The sequence below is a fragment of the Orbicella franksi genome, chromosome 4, assembly GCF_964199315.1.
Source record: "Orbicella franksi chromosome 4, jaOrbFran1.1, whole genome shotgun sequence".
Classification (NCBI taxonomy): Eukaryota; Metazoa; Cnidaria; class Anthozoa; order Scleractinia; family Merulinidae; genus Orbicella; species Orbicella franksi.
Window position 1 is genome coordinate 7,959,571 of NC_138148.1, and position 15,888 is coordinate 7,975,458.

Consider the following 15,888-nt stretch of genomic DNA (forward strand, 5'->3'; position numbering starts at 1 on the left):
GATGGGTTCTTTTACTAATAGTAGCCCAAAAACATCTCCCTGATACCTTTGAGAAAGATGAGAATAATTAGAGAGGCGAGAACAATTTTAATATCGTGAAACAGGTTTGTTTTCCTGTTGCTTAAATCTTCCTGTTTTTTTTTCTCCTAGTCAAAACACAAGGAGAGTTTTTTTCCTAGTGAAAACACAAGGAGGGTCTTAATGGTTTGTTGACTTTTACAGTTAACGGTGAATAATTTGGTATTTTAACGGCTGACGCTTAAAATTATTTTTCACAGTTAACAGAAATCTTAGAAACCAATTACCACTATTTTACAAAGTTAACAGTTTTTTCATTGTTTGAAAAAGTTTAAAATTTATTTCAATCACTGTAAAACATATTTAAGGCGTTCTGGGATGCCAAACTGTTAACTGATATCTTACTACTATAGCGCTAGATTTATATGCCTGTCCCGAAATAACATGCAAACATGATGTATGGCTTTCGCTGCTTTAAATTGCAAAAAATTCTTGACAGGAGAGGCCGATGATACTTCCACTTTGGTGGCTAAAATTTTTTATGGTTAATATTTTTAACGGCTAACAATTAACATTTTACAATTTTTAGTCTTATTTCTGAATTTTAAGCCCGCTTTGAGGGTTAACTCCATCGAGACCGTCCAAAAGATACCTATGCACAAAACGTCGGCTGCACAACACTAATTGTATTCACATTACGGGACGAGAAAGTTAACCTGTTCGACGAGTTCTGCTTGCAACTGTGAATTCGTAATGCAAAACTCATTTAATCTTGTTCTCAGAAATTTGAATAAAGACGGGTTAGAGGCGCCAAGTTGCGATTATAAAGTGCTTTGCTTTCGTCCCAGTCCCAGTCTGAGAGTAAATTTCGACATATTCCTTGTCTGGCAGGGATTAGAATTCGTCGACACAGATGGAGGCGAAGACGCGGGTAAATTTAAACGAGTTCCCATTCCGTCCCGTAATGACACATGTCACGGACAAGAAACTTATCTTAGGAACAATTCACTACTGTTAATTCTGTCAGCAACGTTGTTGGTGTGCATGAACTTCATTCTTTCTATTATATTGTTTCATTGCTTAGTGAGTTTTTATAATTCAAAGGTCCTGAATAGCACGTAAAGAGCAAGCTTAACGACAGACATTTTTCCCACAGGCAGTAACGCGTAAAACAGTTAAGGAGAGGCGTTTGCTGTGTGAACTGTTTTGACATATAACACAACAACTGCCGAGCTGTTGTGTTTGTTCAGCTGTCCTCTATGACACTGTTTGACAGGGATAACAATAAGCTTGGTTGATGAGACTTGGCAAGAGAGCATGTCGCACATCGAGCTTTCTTCTACGAGAATGAAAAGTCGATCTTCAGCTCTACCATACGCCGGAAACGATGCCCAGATAAAAATGACCAATTTTCAGACTGGTAGTTTTAAAACCGAGGCGGCCAATATTACGCAACCGCTCAGTGTTTTGTCTAAAATAAAAAACTAATTTTTTGTCTACAGCTACAACAGATGACAATATTTCTGTTTACAAAGAGTTAAACACAGGTTTTTTCGGCTCTAATTGAGCATCAACGTAAAATAAGATATCAGATGGCACGTGCTGCTTGACCATTTTGACTTGTCCTACATCGGAATTGATGGATAAGATAGTACTTCTTCGTCGTCATTTTACGTTTTAATCAAGGGATTATTTAAGAGTCGAACCTGCATGTTCCAAGCTTTAAAAATGATTCTCTCTTTGCTCTCTCTTTGTTTTGAGAATTTGTTAAGTGATCAATCCAATATTCCTCAATGCAACAATTTGCGGTTTTATTTTCTCTTCTTATGATTGCTTGATACTCGTATTGGAAAAAGGAATTGGGTCGTGAGCACTCGTCAATAAAGAATGGTTGAGCTAGCTTCTGTACTGATCCAAAAATCTCTTATAATTTAAAATAAAATAGAAAAATAATATGCAATCTTTGCAGTGACGCTTATATAGTTCCGTGTGGTTTCATATTTTCTTCTGTTAATTATTTATTAAAGAGAAAAAACTACCGGTCACCATCTGACTTTGCCCAAAAATCGTTATAGTCTGTCGAATTATAATACCTAATTTAAATTTTACTGGAAGTCTTTTCGTCGATACAGTAATTTAAATTTCAGCAAATGAATTATAGCAAATTCAACCACTCTTTTCGATATTTCACAATAAGCCTGACTGGCTTTGCCGCTATGAGGGGAATTAAAAGTAATTTGGGTTTTTCCTTCCCTGTGTGTAGGTTCATTCCGCATATATTAGGTGAAACTCGTAGAATGACAGCGAATATTTGTTTTCAGGAGGCAGTAAATATCGATATCTCCTCGAATCAGATCCGATATATACCAGCTCACGATATTGCATTTAGTTTTATAAACCTCGAACCTTTAATATTTCTTTTAAGCCTGCAACTTTTAATATGTATTTTATCAATTGAAATAAAGAAATAAAGAGACTTTCTTTTATTGTGTGAATTGGTTAAAAGTGCAGCAATTTTCGCTATTGTCTTAACTGCTCATATCGGGCAGTTAAACGTTAATTTTTCTCATGCCTTCCATTGTACCAGAGGCAATAACCCTTTATACGATATTTCGCTACCGATAGGGTGATGACAATGAAACATGTTAAAATTGTCTTAATTCTAAATCTTCTTTTGATGTCCTCATGCAGCGCTTGTCCTTTCGCGAGGCAAGTGTTTGCGAGACCGAATACTCTCTCAACAGCCCCCTTCCCTCACAGAGAAAAATGCACAGTGCACACACCAGTGAAGTTATAAAAACAAACTGAAACTTTAATTTCTAATTTATTAACAATTTGTTCTTGAGATTTGTAATGAGTCAATTATATCGTCCCACTTTATTTCAGGCTACAGGATGTTTCCAGAACGTTACAGAGTGTTTTCAAGTTGTTATTTGGGAGCGGTTTGCTGAACTCTTGGGTGCATGATCACGTTCTCGTCTTGCAGGAATTGTTCGCAGTTCAATCGTCGAGCGGCGACACAGATTCGTCTCTGGAAATTATTTACTTCTGGTTTACAGTGCTGTGAAAAGAAAAGAAATTAATCGTTAAGAAGACGGATGAAACTCCACTAGATGTGCGTGTGATCAATTAAAACTCGAGAATTTACTAACGAGGAATGTACTATTTTAAGCGTTTTTTTTTTTCGCAGATCCGGCCCTTTTAGTGCGTTTTGAAGTTTTGAAATTCCCGTTAAAAAGACTAGAATGAATCTAAGGTGACGATAAAAATTGGAGTGATGCTTTTAGATCGATTGATAAGTAACGCTGAAATTTCAAATTATCTAATAAAACTGTCATAGGAAAGCTGCAGAAGGAAAACCGAGGAATAGGATAAATGGAACTCAATAAACAAAAGTGGCGCTGTGGTTAAAATATACCGAAAGTGCTCTTTGAAATATTCTTTGGTGGATCGGAATAAGTATAAATTGAAAGCCGTGCTTAATACAGATTAATTCCAATTTTCTACTAGGTCTTTTTAATAGTAGCAAATAAAGATGGAATAACATTCACCGGTTAAATTATGGAATTTACCTTACGTGGATCATCGGGAGAGCAAACCATAGTCCCATTGCTTTCTTTTATCGCGAGAAATGTGATGCAAAAGAGAAGAAGTCCAAACATTATTGTTTTGTGCATCTTGCGGAACTTCACGGGAAGTTGAGGGAGTCAGTTTGGCACCTAGCGAGTTTTCAGGCACCTTTTATCTTCTGATCTTGCAACATCTGTTTTTTCAATTTTTCTATGACGCCTGTCGTTCGTTCGTGACGCCCAGACCAGCATGTACGTTCTCCTTAGAATATCGGTACAAATTCAAACATGCAGGTAATGAGTACAAATATATTGATCAGAAAGAAGAAATTCCATTAATTTCGGTAGAATCCCGAATAATTTCCATCGCGCGGGGGTTCCAGGAACAAAAACCAACTGCTCGAAGGCTACGTGTCCCACAAAGCGAAAACAGTTACAAACTTAACATTATTAAAGTTTTTTTCAGTTGCTTAATCACTTTATTAACAATAAAGCCATGCCAACATTAAGTTGCTCTAAAACTTTGACCGCTAGTCTATATTACGGGTCTTTTTCAGAGCAAAAGACTTTATCCTACGCAGGTGCCATTTCACGAAACGAATATTCATAGTTTCAAGAAGAAGCGCCCAAAGACAACGTCTTAGAATATTGCTTCTTTCACAGTCAAAGTCTTAAGATAAATGGTTGTAGCACGAGTTTATATTTTATTTGAACATCTTTAAGGAGTTTATATGATGCTTTAAGGTTAGTATTGTGGAGCGGTTTTCAGAACTCTTGGGTTCATGTTCTCGTCTTGCAGGAGTTGTTCGCAGTTCAATCGTCGAGCAGCGCGGCAAATTCCTCTCTTGAAACTATTCCCTGGGTTACAGGCCTGTAAAAAGAAAAGATATGAATCGCTAAGAAGACGGACGAAACGCGTGTGGTCAATTAAAACTCGAGAATTTTCTACCAATGAAGGTGTTCCTTTTAGCTCTTTTTTTTTTTTTTTTTTCGGAAATCCGTCTCGTGCGTTTAGCTGTTGAAAAGACTAGGATGAATCTAAAATGACGATAAAAACTGAAGTGATAAAGGCGTTCTGAGATCGGATTACAAGTGACACTGGAATTTTAAATTGTCTAATAAAATTGTCATAGGAAAGTGATTCGTCTTACTAAAAATGACATTAAGGCAGGGTTTTTCCCTGGCAAAACGAGGTGTGCGAGCACGGAGCGCTATGAACATGTTTTCCGCAGATCTTGGATTGCACTATTTGGTTTTGTAATTATCCTCAAGGTTAAGTCCTGAATATCTCAAAAAAAAAAAACCAAGTGATGGACTAGCATCCCATCCAGGGGGGAGTAGAAATACTCCTAGTCGCTTCATGCTACAGAAACCGGGATAGGCTCCGGCCTGATGGGCCACTTGGCTCGTATGCAGACTTTACTCACAGGCACTGCATTCGGGTAAATAGAGCAAGCATGACCCAGACCAGAACTTTCTTCTATCATAAGGAACGCGACGCAAAAGAGGAAAAGAAAACCAAACGCCATTGCTTTGTCCATCTTGGTCACCTTCAGTAAACTGAACGAGTAAGTTTGACACTTTGTAGAAGTGCAACCCGCCTTTAATGGAAATGTTCTACAGCGTCAGCTTTGAAAACAAAGTCAGATAACTTATGAAGTTTTTGATATCCAATTAATCATTAAGGGGATTGATAAATAGCGAAATTCTTCTAACTAGTTACACAGCAAATGTATGAACACCAGCTGGAGAAGATATATTTACAAGTATATCAGGGTAAAATACCTGACATGTGCCTCTTTGTTGTGCTTGTTCACCTGTTGGCGGTCAATATTAAAATGTGACAGACTTCGCTATGCTTGATATGGTTTTCTAGAAGTTTTCTACGCTTGGCATCGGTTTACAATTTACAATACATAATAAAGTTTGATAACAAAACAACAATAACAACAAAAAACAAACAAAACAAAAAAACAAAAAAACAAAAAAAAACCAAAAAAACAAACAAAAAAAAAAAACAAAACAAAATACTCATGCTACAAGAAGATCAGTTATCGATTACTATTAGCGTGAAAATATCGGCCTGTGTCAATAAAAATCGGAAAGAAAAGAACAATTTTAATATGGGGTAGTTTGCAGCGAATTTTTCTATAAAAACGAAATGATTAAATTGCGCTAATGGAGTATCATTTTCACCACTTCTGTATAACATCAGTGACACGTAAAGCGATAAACAGAAGCATTTAACATTTTGTCTTTCAGTCACCTAGTTTTTTTGAACATTAACTTTCTCTAAAACTTTTCAGAGAGAGACGAATCGCAACCATAGTCTGGTGCCAATTTTACAAATCGACCAATCACATGCAGTTTTGAGAAGGAGTGCCCAGAGACATATTCCTTATTTTCCAGTCAAAGTCATAAAAGCGCAGGAGGTAACACGAGTTTACATTTTATTTGAGGCTCCTTGAGGTTACATGATGCTTAGAAGTTAGTATTGTGGAGCGGTTTGCTGAACTCTTGGGTTCACGTTCTCGTCTTGCAGGAGTTGGTCACAGTTGAATCGTCGAGCAGCGCGGCAGATTCCTCTCTTAAACCCTTTCCGTTTGGCACAGGCCTGTAAAAAGAGAAGATATGAATCGTTAAGGAGACGGAAGAAACTCTACTAGTAAGCTCGCTGAGTTAAATTATAACCAAGAATTTTCTGACAATGAAGCGCTTTGATCGCTCTCTGCAAGCAACATAGATTTTAATTAGCTTCCTTCTTAACCTCAAGGTTAAGCCCTTAATATTTCAAGTGCATAGATAAGTTCGAGCTCTAAAATGATTACAGCACTCACAGGCAATGGACCAGGGCAATTAAAGGCCAACCCAGAACTTTCTTCTATCATAAGGAAAACGATACAAAAGAGGAAAAGAAAACCAATCGCCATTACTTTGTCCATCTTGGTCACCTTCAGTAAGCTGAACGAGTCAGTTTGACGCTTAGTAGAAGTGCAAGCCGCTTCTTAAGGAACTGTTTTAAAACGTCAGCTTTGAAAACAAAGTCAAATAACTTATGTTGTTCAAACTGATCATTAAGGGAATTGATGTATAAGGAAATTCTTCTAACTGGTAACAAAAGAAATGTATGAACACCAGAGGGAGGAATATACACACATATATGCCAGAATATGAATAAACGCGTTATGAAACAAACATGTGCCTCATTGTTGTGCTTGTTCACCTATTGGCGATCGATGTCAAAATATGACAGGTTTTGAAAAACAATACCTAATTTGGTTCCCCAGATATGGATTAAAAAAAGACCGGTTGTAATATACGTCTAGAGGCTGGGCTCAGTTGTGCGAGTTTCCTCTACTAGATATCGGTTGACAAACAACATGACACCAAGAGGATGAGTTCTTTTACTAATAGTAGCCCAAAAACATCCGCCTGATACCTTTGAGAAAGATGAGAATAATTAGAGAGACGAGAACAATTTTAATATCGTGAAACAGTTTTGTTTTGCTGTTGCTTAAATCTTCCTGTTTTTTTTTTCCTAGTCAAAACACAAGGAGAGTTTTTTTTCCTAGTGAAAACACATGGAGGGTCTCAATGGGTTGTTGACTTTTGCAGCTAACGGTGAATAATTTGGTATTTTAACGGCCGACGCTTAAAATTATTTTTCACAGTTAACAGAAATCTTAGAAACCAATTACCACTATTTTACAAAGCTAACATTTTTTTCATTGTTTGAAAAAGTTTAAAATTTATTTTAATTACTGTAAAACATATTTAAGGCGTTCTGGGATGCCAAATTGTTAACTGATATCTTACTACTATAGCGTTAGATTTATATGCCTGTACGGAAATAACATGCAAACATGATGTATGGCTTTCGCTGCTTTAAATTGCAAAAAATTCTTGACAGGAGAGGTCGATGATACTTCCACTTTGGTGGCTAAAATTTTTTATGGTTAATATTTTTAACGGCTAGCATTTAACATTTTACAATTTTTAGTCTTATTTCTGAATATTAAGCCCGTTTTGAGGGTTAACCCCATCGAGACCGTCCAAAAGATACCTATGCACAAAACGTCGGCTGCACAACACTAGTTGTATTCTCATTACGGGACGAGAAAGTTAACCTGTTCGACGAGTTTTGCTTGCAACTGTGAATTCGTAATGCAAAACTCATTTAATCTTGTTCTCAGAAATTTGAATAAAGACGGGTTAGAGGCGCCAAGTTGCGATTATAAAGTGCTTTGCTTTCGTCCCAGTCCCAGTCCTTTCGGCGAAATTATCTTTGAAACCTTGGCCAGAAAAGCGTCTGAGAGTAAATTTCGACATATTCCTTGTCTGGCAGGGATTAGAATTCGTCGACACAGATGGATGCGAAGACGCGGGTAAATTTAAACGAGTTCCCATCCCGTCCCGTAATGACACATGTCACGGACAAGAAACTGATCTTAGGAACAATTCACTACTGTTAATTCTGTCAGCAACATTGTTGGTGTGCATGAACTTCATTCTTTCTATTATATTGTTTCATTGCTTAGTGAGTTTTTATAATTCAAAGGTCCTGAATAGCACGTAAAGAGCAAGCCTAACGACAAATATTTTCCCACAGGCAGTAACGCGTAAAACAGTTAAGGAGAGGCGTTTGCTGTGTGAACTGTTTTGACATATAACACAACAACTGCCGAGCTGTTGTGTTTGTTCAGCTGTCCTCTATGACACTGTTTGACAGGGATAACAATAAGCTTGGTTGATAAGACTTGGCAAGAGAGCATGTCGCACATCGAGCTTTCTTCTACAAGAATGAAAAGCCGATCTACAGCTCTACCATACGCCGGAAACGATGCCCAGATAAAAATGACCAATTTTCAGACTGGTAGTTTTAAAACCGAGGCGGCCAATATTACGCAACCGCTCAGTGTTTTGTCTAAAATAAAAAAACTAATTTTTTGTCTACAGCTACAACAGATGACAATATTTCTGTTTACAAAGAGTTAAACACAGGTTTTTTCGGCTCTAATTGAGCATCAACGTAAAATAAGATATCAGATGGCACGTGCTGCTTGACCATTTTGACTTGTCCTACATCGGAATTGATGGATAAGATAGTACTTCTTCGTCGTCATTTTACGTTTTAATCAAGAGAGTATTTAACCGTCGAACCTGCATGGTCCAAGCTTTAAAAATGATTCTCTCTTTGCTCTCTCTTTGTTTTGAGAATTTGTTAAGTGATCAATCCAACATTCCTCAATGCAACAATTTGCGGGTTTATTTTCTCTTCTTATGATTGCTTGATACTCGTATTGGAGAAAGGAATTGGGTCGTGAGCACTCGTCAATAAAGAATGGTTGAGCTAGCTTCTGTACTGATCCAAAAATCTCTTATAATTTAAAATAAAATAGAAAAATAATATGCAATCTTTGCAGTGACGCTTATATAGTTCCGTGTGGTTCCATATTTTCTTCTGTTAATTATTTATTAAAGAGAAAAAACTACCGGTCACCAACTGACTTTGCCCAAAAATCGTTATAGTCTGTCGAATTATATAATACCTAATTTAAATTTTACTGGAAGTCTTTTCGTCGATACTGTAATTTAAATTTCATCAAATGAATTATAGCAATTTCAACCACTCTTTTCGATATTTCACAATAAGCCTGACTGGCTTTGCCGCTATGAGGGGAATTAAAAGTAATTTGGGTTTTTCCTTCCCTGTGTGTAGGTTCATTCCGCATATATTAGGTGAAACTCGTAGAATGACAGCGAATATTTGTTTTCAGGAGGCAGTAAATATCGATATCTTCTCGAATCAGATCCGATATATACCAGCTGACGATATTGCATTTAGTTTTATAAACCTCGAACCTTTAATATTTCTTTTAAACCTGCAACTTTTAATATGTATTTTATCAATTGAAATAAAGAAATAAAGAGACCTTCTTTTATTGTGTGAATTGGTTAAAAAGTGCAGCAATTTTCGCTATTGTCTTAACTGCTCATATCGGGCAGTTAAACGTTAATTTTTCTCATGCCTTCCATTGTACCAGAGGCAATAACCCTTTATACGATATTTCGCTAACGATAGGGTGATGACAATGAAACATGTTAAAATTGTCTTAATTCTAAATCTTCTTTTGATGTCCTCATGCAGCGCTTGTCCTTTCGCGAGGCAAGTGTTTGCGAGACCGAATACGCTCTCAACAGCCCCCTTCCCTCACACAAAAAAATGCACAGTGCACACACCAGTGAAGTTATAAAAACAAACTGAAACTTTAATTTCTAATTGATTAACAATTTGTTCTTGAGATTTGTAATGAGTCAATTATATCATCCCACTTTATTTCAGGCTACAGGATGTTTCCAGAACGTTACAGAGTGTTTTCAAGTTGTTATTTGGGAGCGGTTTGCTGAACTCTTGGGTGCATGATCACGTTCTCGTCTTGCAGGAATTGGTCGCAGTTCAATCGTCGAGCGGCGACACAGATTCGTCTCTTGAAATTTTTCAATCCACTTTTACAGTTCTGTAAAAAGAAAAGAAATTAATCGTTAGGAAGACGGATGAAATTCCACTAGATGTGCGTGTGATCAATTAAAACTCGAGAATTTTTTAACGATGAAGGTGCTGTTTTTTAGTGTTTTTTTGCAGATCCGTCTCGTGCGTTTTGAAGTTTTGAAATTCCTGTTAAAAAGACTGGGATGAATCTAAGGTGACGATGAAAATTGAAGTGATAAAGACGTTCTGAGATCGACTGGTAACTAACGCTGAAATTTCAAATTATCTAATAAAACTGTCATAGGAAAGCTGCAGAAGGAAAACCGAGGAATGGGATAAGTGGAACTCAATAAACAAAAGTGGCGCTGTGGTTAAAATATACTGAAGGTGTTGCTCTTTGAAATATTCTTTGGTGGCTTGGAATAAGTATAAATTGAACGCCGTGCTCAATACAGATTAGTTCCAATTTTCTACTAGGTCTTTTTGATAGTAGCAAATAAAGATGGAATAACATTCATCAGTTAAATTATGGAATTTACCGGACGTTTAACACCATTGGGAGGGCAAACAAACGTCCCATTGCCTTCTGTTATCATGAGAAATGTGATGCAAAAGAGAAGTCCAAACACCATTGTTTTGTGCATCTTGCGGAACTTCACGGGAAGCTGAGTGAGTCAGTTTGACGCCTAGCGAGTGTGCAGGACCCTTTTAACTCCCGATCTTGCAACATCTGTTTTTTTCAGCTTTTCCATGACGCCTGTCGTTCGTTCGTGACGCCTTAACACAGATCAGCATGTACGTTCTCCTTAGAATATCGGTACAAATTCAAACATGCAGGTAATGAGTACAAATATATTGATCAGAAAAAAGAAATTCTATTAATTTCGGTAGAACCCCGTTCTCACGGCTACTTTGTGGGCCAAGGACATCGGTAAGTTCATTATTGTCTATTTATTTAAGAATACCTTGAATTCGACAACTCATTTAATACGAACACGATTTAATTTTATTGCCAATATGAAGTCGTACGAAATAAAATTACACTTAAATTGTACGTTAATTTATTCAGAGTGTTGAATGCATTTGATATATTGACATTATGGTTGATAAGCACATTGCGAAGCCGCTGCCTTATGTTTATAAACACTATAAGGGAAACGTCTGCGTAGCTTCGTATTTTTAGGTTTTTCTTTTCCCCATTCTCGTTTCCAGAAGCCACGATTCCTTTGGTAAAGTAGTAAGAAAACTACCTTGTGTCTAAACAAAAATAGGCATCCACCTAGGGTGCTGAAATCCTTTTTTTTTGGACAAAACACTCACACTCATAGGGTAGCCCGGAGTTCAAATCCTTGGCCAAGCTTGTAAATAGCCAACTAGTTTGCCTCCGGCCAGTTGGGATTCTTAGCAATGTCATGTTTAATTTGAATTATCTACTTCAGCTGTTTGCTCGGCCCCACTAGCCTTTGTGTTATAAACACTTCCCAGGGTAAAAAATGGTATATAAACATCAGTTAATTGCTTTGGCGCTAAACCATCCGTTTCATTGTCTTGTTCAGTAACAAACGTCACTAGGTTATTTTTATTAGTTTTGACTCTTTTTTGCTAAAATGAGTCTTATTTGAGACGAATTCCAATTTTTATGGCGGTGGATCTTCACGAATTTCTCGTTTTCTGGTCGCTTTTTACAGACACCATCTGCACAATCAAGCCAAAACTAAATGTTGTCCACTCGTAGAAAAAAAAAAAAAAAAAAAAAATAAGGAGAGGAAAGGAGTTGAACCTGAAATGATATGAACGCGCAATAATTTTCAGTGATACCGGAAGAGAGACTGAAAATTCCCGTAATTGGAATCGCAATCGGTTTCCAAAATTGACTCAAAATCGATTATTTCACTTGTTTACTTTCCGAATGACCTGAATTGTACTTTTTTCACGTCCTACAAACACTGTGTTTAATTATTTTAACGGAAACCAGCAATAATTTGTTAGAAGCGCAGGCGAAAGACTTTTTACAAACTGAGGCAAAGTAATTAATTGCTCGCAGCCAGTTTACAAAATTGACTTCGGACATCGGTAATTCATGCATGGCCAACAGCTTTATGCAGTTAACGTTTGACATCGAAATGCAATATTCATTTGTCTAAGCCATACTGTATTGTTTCAGTTCTCATTGATTTTTAGATTCCACTCATATGTTTCAGAAATATTTTTTCCTAGTAATTTTCTCTTGAAAGCGACCAAAACTTTCCTTTACACCTCACCATCAAACACAATGCTTGCACTGACGCTTTTGAGACTCAGGTGAAAAGCTTGAGGATTAGTTGACACCTTTAGATAGAGTAGAGTTTCAAATTAACATGTTAAACGAGTTTTTGATTAAACCTTTGTTGCATCTGTGTCTTTGTCATGGCGTGTCGACTTTGGGAAGTTCGTGGTTCGCTTTTATAAGCGCCCTCCCCGCCACTTTATAGCCACATATACCCGTGAGCAAAATAATAAACCTCGCTCTAGTTAAACCTGGAATGAGTTGGATTTATTAAGAAGTTTTAAATTTTAATTAAGAACCAGTATTCTGAATTAAACTACTTTAATCTTGTTCTCAGAAATTTAAATAAGGACGGGTTAGAGGCGCCAAGTTGCGATTATAAAGTGCTTTGCTATCGACCAAGTCCCAGTCCTTTCGACGAAATTATCTTCGGAACCATGGCCAGAAAAGCGTCTAAGAGTAAATTTCGACATGTTTCTTGTCTGACAGGGATCAAAATCTGTCGACGCAGATGGATGCGAAGACGGGTAAATTTAAACGAGTTTCCTGCAAAACCGTTCAATCCTATCCCGTCCCGTCCCGTAATGACATTCGTGACGGGCGAGAAACTGATCTTAGGAACAATTCACTACTATTAACTCTGTCAACAATTCACTACAGTTAATTCTGTCAGCAACGTTGTTGGTGTGCATAAACTTCCTTCTTTCTAGTATGTTGCTTCATTGGTTAGAGAATTTTTATGATTCAAAAGTCCTGAATAACACGTAAAGAGCAAGCCTAACCACCAAAATTTTTCCCACAGGCAGTAACGCGTAAAACAGTTGTGGAGAGGCGTTTGCTGTGTGAACTGTTTTGACATATGACACAACACCTGACGAGCTGTTGTGTTTGTTAAGCTGTACTGTATGACACTGTTTGACAGAGATAACAATAAGCGTGGTTGATAAGACTTGGCAAGAGAGCATGTCGCACATCGAGCTTTCTTCTACGAGAATGAAAAGCTGATCTACAGTAAAATCTACCATACGCCGTAAACGATGCCCAGATAAAAATCACCAATTTTCAGACTGGTAGTTTTAAAACACAAGCGGCCAATATTACGCAACCGCAGTGTTTTGTCTACGATAAAAACTTCTTTTTTGTCTACAGCTACAACAGATGACAATATTTCTGTTTACAAAGAGTTAAACACAGGTTTTTTCGGCTCTAATTGAGCATCAACGTATAACAAGATATCAGATGGCACGTGCTGCTTGACCATTTTGACTTGTCCCACATCGGAACTTAGCAATTCCTGATGGATCTGATACTACCTCTTCATTGTTATTCTGCGTTTTAATCAAGGGATTTTACTGCAATAATGCATCATATGCATTATAGCAATTTCAGCGACTCTTTGATATTGCACAATAAGCCTGACAAGCTTTGCCGCTACGAGCGGAATTAAAAGTAATTTGGGTTTTTCCTTCTCTGTTTGTCGTTTATTCCGCATATATTAAGTGAAACTCGTAGAATGACAGCGAACATTTGTTTTCAGAAGGCAGTAAATATCGCTTTCGTCTCGAATCAGATCCGATATATACCAGCTCACGATATTGCAGTTAGTTTTATAAACCTCTAACCTTCAATATGTCTTTTAAACCTGTAACTTCTTCTTTTGATGTCCTCATGCAGCGCTTGTCCTTTCGCGAGGCAAGTGTTTGCGAGATCGAATACGCTCTCAGCAGCCCCCTCCCCTTACACACACAAAAAACCCACAATGCACACACCAGTGAAGTTTTAAAAACAAACTGAAACTTTACTCTCTAATCTATTAACAATTTGTTCTTGAGATTAGTAATGAGTCAATTTATCGTCCCACTTTATTTCAGGCTACAGAATGTTTCCAGAACGTTACGGAGTGTTTTGAATTTTGTAACGATGAAGGTGCTGTTTTTTAGTGTTTTTTGCAAATCCGTCTCGTGCGTTTTGAAGTTTTGAAATTCCTGATAAAAAGACTGGGATGAATCTAAGGTGACGATAAGAATCGAAGTGATAAATACGCTCTGAGATCGACTGATAAGTAACGCTGGGATTTCAAATTATCTAATAAAACTGTCATAGGAAAGCTGCAGAAGGAAAACCGAGGAATAGGATAAATGGAATAAACAAAAGTGGCGCTATGGTTGACATACTGAAAGTGTTGCTTTTTGAAATATTCTTTGGTGGCTTGGAATAAGTATAAATTGAAAGCTGTGCTCAATACAGATTAGTTCCAATTTTCTACTAGCTCTTTTTGATAGTAGCAAATAAAGATGGAATAACATTCACGAGGTAAATTATGGAGTTTACCGGACGTGTATTGCCGTCGTGACCGCCGCAACTCGAAATTACCCCGTTGCCTTCTGTTATCATGAGAAATGTGATGTAAAAGAGAAGTCCAAACACCAGTGTTTTGTGCATCTTGCGGAACTTCACGGGAAGCTGAGTGAGTCAGTTTGACGCCTAGCGAGTGTGCAGGGACCTTCTAACTCCCGATCTTGCCACATGTGTTTTTTCAGCTTTTCCATGACGCCTGTCGTTCTTTCGTGACGCCTTAACATAGATCAGCATGTACGTTCTCCTTAGAATATCGGTACAAATTCAAACATGCAGGTAATGAGTACAAATATATTGATCAGAAAAAAGAAATTCTATTAATTTCGGTAGAACCCCGTTCTAACGGCTACTTTGTGAGCCAAGGACATCGGTAAGTTCATTATTGTCTATTTATTTAAGAATACCTTGAATTCGACAACTCATTTAATACGAACACGATTTAATTTTATTGCCAATATGAAGTCGTACGAAATAAAATTACACTTAAATTATACGTTAATTTATTCGGAGTGTTGAATGCATTTGATATATTGACATTATGGTTGATAAGCACATTGCGAAGCCGCTGCCTTATGTTTATAAACACTATAAGGGAAACGTCTGCGTAGCTTCGTATTTTTAGGTTTTTCTTTTCCCCATTCTCGTTTCCAGAAGCCACGATTCCTTTGGTAAAGTACTAAGAAAACTACCCTGGGTCTAAAAAAAAAATAGGCACCCACCTAGGGTGCTGAAATCCTTTTTTTGGACGAGACATTCACACTCATAGGGTAGCCTCGAGATCAAATCCTTGGCCAAGCTTGTAAATAGCCAACTAGTTTGCCTCCGGCCAGTTGGGATTCTTAGCAATGTCATGTTTAATTTGAATTATCTACTTCAGCTGTTTGCTCGGCCCCACTAGCCTTTGTGCTATAAGCACTTCCCAGGGTAAATATACGTATATAAACACCAGTTAATTGCTTTGGCGCTAAACCATCCGTTTCATTGTCTTGTTCAGTAGCAAATGTCACTAGGTTATTTTATTAGTTTTGACTCTTTTTTGCTAAAATGAGTCTTATTTGAGACGAATTCCAATTTTTATGGCGGTGGATCTTCACGAATTTCTCATTTTCTGGTCGCTTCTTACAGACACCATCTGCATAATCAAGTCAAAACTAAATGTTGTCCACTCGTAGAAAAAAATAAATAAA

General features: G+C 37.3%; 3 long non-coding RNA genes across 6 annotated transcripts in view; 1 reads left to right on the forward strand and 2 right to left on the reverse strand.

Moving 5' to 3' along the window:
* Positions 1 to 15,888, forward strand: part of LOC145484480 (uncharacterized) — a 193,144-nt gene that overhangs the window by 44,500 nt on the left and 132,756 nt on the right. The gene's annotated exons all lie outside the window — the stretch shown is intronic.
* LOC145485272 (uncharacterized) lies at positions 2,573 to 14,878 on the reverse strand. 4 transcript variants are annotated; one of them, XR_014049178.1, is made up of 2 exons: positions 10,617 to 10,998; positions 2,573 to 3,079 (listed from the first exon to the last, which is right to left on the reverse strand). It is a non-coding gene; the product is annotated as an uncharacterized LOC145485272 (long non-coding RNA). The 4 variants fall into 4 exon arrangements; XR_014049181.1 differs by lacking the exon at positions 10,617 to 10,998 and adding an exon at positions 3,591 to 3,803; XR_014049180.1 differs by lacking the exons at positions 2,573 to 3,079; positions 10,617 to 10,998 and adding exons at positions 9,494 to 10,105; positions 14,675 to 14,878.
* Positions 5,977 to 6,531, reverse strand: LOC145484329 (uncharacterized). The gene is made up of 2 exons (XR_014049005.1): positions 6,425 to 6,531; positions 5,977 to 6,201 (listed from the first exon to the last, which is right to left on the reverse strand). It is a non-coding gene; the product is annotated as an uncharacterized LOC145484329 (long non-coding RNA).